Raw genomic sequence first — 6,000 nt, 5'->3', positions numbered from 1 at the left:
AACATCAAACTACCCGGCAGATTGGCACCTACCGGCTAGCACTGGCATACTGTTTACTCACCAACCTCCCTTTTTTGTATAATACATCTGTAGACAAATTCTCAGTGGAAACAGAAAGCACAGTGGCACATGGAAACCTTTATTATGCATTAGAATTCAACAAAATCAGACTAAGAGATGAGGCAGGAGTCAAGACATTAACTGTTATTCCAGTCAGCTATGCTATCAAAACTAGTGATTGAAATGTCTCCTGCAACAATCTGACGATAACAAAAACAATTCCAGAAGCAGCTTTTTTATGATAAAAACAAGTCAAGCTCTCACTGGAGGTTTGCACTAAATAAAGCCTCATCTGCTCAATATCAGACCACTTAATTTTTCATGAAAGAAAAGGTCATATGGTCCACTGTAATCTCAAGTCCCAGTCCCTGTCTATCAGTGGCTGGCCTCTCTTACGGTATAGCATACATTATTCAGCAAGTACTTGGGAGTTTGAGAAGGATACTGCAGTTTGTCTCACTGTCTTCCTTTGAATTATCACAAATTGTACTACAATATTGCAAAGATGGCCTAAATAATTCACAATTTGCTTTACCAAATAAACAAAAATAAATAGATATGTTGTATTTTTTTCTGCAAAGTTACCAAGCAAAAAGTTAACAGACAAGAAAACGAAAAACGAATTACACTGCCGTTATGGTCAGTAACAGTTCAACCTCATTGTGGGCCAATGCAAAGAAATCCCTGGTCTCACCGCTGTATCTCGTAAAAAGAGGAAAACAAGTGCAGAGTAGACAATTTGCTTCAGGTTCACAGTGGCACACACATGTTCAGTACATGAGTATGGTCATGTGATATACATTTCAAAGGGTGTAAAGCATGGATGCAGAATATTTCTTGTACACAGTTAAAACGCTTGTCAGGACGGAAATGTTAAATTCCAATGCTTTTTTAGAATAAAAACATATTAATGTGACGTAACCAAATTTTGTCACTGAAACTACATGAAATCACTGAACATTTGACGTTTTCTTTGCGACTGTAGATGTTCGATGGACATTTTTACTTTACCCCATATACATTGAGGGCCAACATCAGCTCATGTGGGGTCATTTTCCAGTTCAATTTCCACCTAATATGACATGTCTCCCCAAACCTAAATCTTACTCTCCATACCTCAAACAAACTGGCTATCTGCATAATTTAAAATTTGTTCAGCATTGCAGACGAATTAGAATACTTTACACCATCCACGTTGTGTTAAATCAAACTTGGTTGAGTTAGACAGAAAATCTCTTTTCTCCTAGGTCTGCTGACTGTATTCTACTTTCTATGGAATATCTCCCAGACTCATTCCTGTATAAACGCTGCTGGGCCTCGGCTTGCTGCACGCTGCATTAAAGCCAGGGAGTCATTGACTCTTCTGAGGGGAAGAATCCATCAAAACCACCGGGGAATAGCTAGGTAGAGCAGCTGTCTCCTAGTAAGGGAGGTGCAAAAAAAAGTGGCAGAGTTGCAGAATATGTGTTATTGTTGAGCTTTCGGTCCGTACTTTCTCTCTCATCCCCTTCCGTTCCCAAACTTCAACAGCACTTGGCTATTTTTGTCTGCACTTCATCACTGCAGAAAAGAGCACTGGAGCCATTACAGAGCGCCGCTTTGAACTCAAGTCCACTGCAAACGGCAGCTTAAACTTTTTCTTTAGTAAAGGTCAAAAATGTCACAAAATATAAAAAAACAGGCATAAATTTAAATGTATAACATAAAAGTACATGTCAAATGACTTTGCCTACGCATAGGTCATTACAAGTGGAAAGGTGGTGACAGTTTTAGGTGTTATTAGTCCAATCTCAAAAGGATACACTTGCCTTTTAGGCACAGCTCACAAGGTGCTTCCTAAAAAAAAGGAAAGCAGGCTCAGACTCCAGGAGCAGGCCACAATAGAGGAGGTGTAAAAATGAATTATTCTGAGGTCGTCCCTCCCTTGAACTAGAGAAAACCGCCAAATCCAGCAGATGTTCTGGATGCATCTGTCCATTCCACAGAAAGTCTTTTTTTTTCCTCTTTACCCCACTTTCCTTCTTCTCATAACGTTTTTTTTTCACTTCACAGCTACCTGACAGACATGCACAAAGATTTATGAATTAAAGGTTGAACTTAGCATCACGCTTCCCACTCCGAGTCCATCCCTCTGTCGCACTCCCCGCAGCTTCAGCCGAGTGAAGTCTGGACTTTTCAGACTCAGCAAAGTGGACAGGTCACTGCCCACACGCCTGTCTGCCTGCCCTCAGAGGCCAAAGCCCAGTGCAAGCTGGGAGAAAAGAATCTATGTACACAGTCTCAATGTGTAAACATCCTTTCAGAGGCCTTCCATGAAATGATGAATGCATTCAGCTGGGACCAGAGAGGAGGAGAGAGGAGGTTCAACGAGATAGCCCAAGGTTTCTTTTATCACATCCGAGAAATGGGTCAGCATAAAATAAAAGTCGACTTCGGTGGTAAAGTGAGCTCAGCGAACATGTGATGCATTTGTGTGAAGGTCCCAAAACGTCCCAAACAAAAAATGAAAGAATGTCCAAGAAGGAGAGAGGGAGTGGTGATCAAGTGGTTCTTTCATCTCTGCATCCCTTTGGGGAAATCAGGAAGAAATTGCTTTTATAAAGTGAAGCAGCACATGAATGTATTTCCGAGTCACTTAATGTAATAGATCTATGACTGCCAGTTTTGTGTAGTACATTTTCATTTCAAAGGGGTAAAATTAAGAACAGTAAGTATGACCTCAACAATATCTTTTATCTATAAAAAGACCTACCTGTAGGTTTGACAAAACAGGTACGTAAAAACTGTTGAATGCTAACTCCAGATACAGACCAATTCAATATCTCACAGGAGGAGACTGAGGTTCCTTGTGCCAGTGTGATAACTTTTAGCCTTCATAATGTTCCTGACCTGTCCCACATTGGCTAACTGCCAGATATTCTCTTCTTCAACATATTTCTCCTCTGCATAGATTACCTGCTTACTTGCCGTGGATCACTGTATTTTATGAACTGATAAGGGGTTGCTACCGTCACACTCCATGGGAGTCATAAATATATGTAAACATGGAGTGCGTTATCATTGTTTAATAAGGTTAATGTGGTTAGCTACATAGCTGTGGTGGAAAATGTCCTTCATGTGTAGTTCACCACTAAACAATTTTAAGTTTCCACCCGTCAACAAATTCTGGAACTTGGCGACGAAAGCCTGTGATCTGAGCAAAATAGGCATTTTATCAGCAGTTGCTAATCAATATTGTTTGAACTCTTTGAAGACGCAATTCGAGGGGCTTACGGTTACATCGCCTCCTCCGACTAGATTTCTAGCAGGCTAAATATCTAGATGAATCCGCAACGACTACAGCAAATCAGAGCAAAGATTTACTGCGTAGTCAAGGATTTGTCCTGGTGAAAGATCGTGTAGTGTGTGACCAACAATCCGATGACTTTGAAAGTCTATGGAGATGGTGATCAGCGATGTCATTTTACAGAGTTTGGAGGAGAAGTGGATGTAGTAAAAGTCAGAGTCCTACTGTGGCAGAGGGAACTTCTCCTCCAAACTTCGTAAAATGACAGCGCTAATCACCATCTCCATAATGTAACATATTAACTATGAATAAACACCTCATACAACCCCTACTTCAAAATCACTGAACCACCCCTTTAACATTAAAGATCAAAGTAAGCGCTCTACAAATATTGAGTTTATAACCCTGTAGGATACACTGTGTCGTATACCTCCTCTCCTAACGAAGGATTGTTTCTCCACTATAATTGGATATCACCTTTCACTTCCATTCACAGGTGGTTTGAGCGGAGTGAAGGAGGAGTGAGGCTTACTCTGTTAAAGTAGAGAATCATTCCTCAGATAGAGATTAGTGACCCCAAATGCTCCAATGACTCAAAGAGAGCCGAACAAATATAACAACTGTAATATAACAACTTATACAACCCCACTTCAAAATCACGGAACTATCCCTTTAAATTTCGCTGCTGGCAGCCTCACTCTTGTGGTGCATTTGAAGGTGTTTCACCTCTAAATACTAACACCTTCATCTAACAAAGTTTGCAAATCACCTCACTGACGTTATCCGGCTCCCTTTTGTTAATTTCCACCACTGCACATCGGGAGTGCATCAGGAATACAGAGAGTAAATTGCATTTCTTTTATCTCTCTTTTTCTACGTCCGCAATTAAGATCCTGGAGTCTTTAATGGAAAACTTGGTGGGAAGTGAAACGCATCAACATTAATAATTAAGAAGCAAAAGACAAAAGCATAACAGTAAGATGGAGTGATCAAGAGGCTACTTGAAATCTTCAGACATGTTTTTTTTTCCTTGGCTGGGTAAAGAGGTCTTGAGCACAGGCAAACCTCATCTGTGTTGTGTGAGTTTCTGCACTCAAGTGCTTTTTAATCGCTATCCCCTAGTGAAGCAGCTGAACAGGCTTCCTTCCGACTCTGCCTACCCTACAGCATACCCTGGTGACCTGGCATTATGGTGGACTAGAGGGCTAAAAGATGAGGATTCATGAGGGGAACTCTGCATTCATCATTAATAATATTCAGTTATCTATGCTGCCTTCTCGACACAACTTTTCTTTTTTCTGAAGAGCAAAATCAACCCCAATCGAATTCTGCAGCAGCGTACTGTATATGTCGACAGTCACTTAGACGCAGCTCAGCACACAAAAACAAACACCACATACTGACACATTTTCATACCAGGGGAATACAAATTAACCTGAGTTGCCATCAGCAATTAAGCCTAATTTCAATAACGTTCAACATTTCATATTTGTGTGTGCAATCCCATTAGCGTAATCAAGCAACAACAAATGTTTCCCTGCATGATAATAGCAAGCTGCGTCCTCTGTGTGTGGATAAATTAAAGGAAAACATACAAGTACTGATTGAATTTGGCCCATCAGGAGAAGAACTGGGATGGTGGTTAGGCACCTTTGAGACGGCGAGTCTCCCTCACCCTGATCTAATAGAGGACCAAAGAGGAATCCCGGAACGTGCGCATGCAGCCAACCTTGAACCCCACTAAACCCCAGGATCAATCATTATTCAGAAACGCAGCACTGTTAATGATGTTACTTCACTGATGAAGTGACATTGCTGTGAAAAGTTGTTTTGCATTAAAATTCAGCGGTACACTCGGTAGGATCGAGCAAGGCAGGCATAATTAGAACTGATGGGCTCCATAAGCATTAATATTGTGGTGCATCAGCAACGTGGCCCCTCTCTGCAGCTTTCAATTCCCATGTGGGACATCTCCTTTTTTCCCCAACATAGTTTTCCAATTATTCAAGAGAATATCGCCTGATTATCACAATAAAAAGGGGGAAAAACATCTAACCATTAGCCACCTTTTACGTGATTACCAGGTTTACGCTGCATTCACCACTGACATTCTGCCAACTCATCAGAACCAGAACCTTATCAACAAAACCTCCCCTCATAGAAGCAACAAGAATCAAACATGAGATATGACTACAAAAATAGTTCCTCTGGTAAAACCACAAACGTTCCCCAGGTACTGATGTCAATTACTGAGTCCATAAGGTCTGGAGTTTTCTATGAGGAATCCATTGCTGGACACGTCACACAGTTCGGTTTCACAGCGAGGAACGACACTGGGAACCAGATGGGTTCAGCTAGCACTGGGGCTAACGGCCCTAACGCGCAAGATAATAAACATGTGCCTTTATAAACCAGCCAGAACCTGTTACTGCGGCAGCAGGGTCTCAAATGACACGGACTCCACATTAAGCCTGGCCAATAAACCTGTGTAGTATAGTGTGATTACATTACCAATGTGCTCTACACTGTGCAGTGTGACTCGATGAGGTGATGCCGGGATGATAATAACTATATAATTGCATTCCACTTTGCTTGTGCGGCACAATGAGAAAAAAACATCTGATTCTCAGGTCACCTATCAGGTCTTTGTGAAT

Source organism: Scophthalmus maximus, chromosome 12 (assembly GCF_022379125.1).
Source record: "Scophthalmus maximus strain ysfricsl-2021 chromosome 12, ASM2237912v1, whole genome shotgun sequence".
NCBI classification, from domain to species: domain Eukaryota; kingdom Metazoa; phylum Chordata; class Actinopteri; order Pleuronectiformes; family Scophthalmidae; genus Scophthalmus; species Scophthalmus maximus.
Note: the sequence above shows the minus strand (reverse complement) of the source record.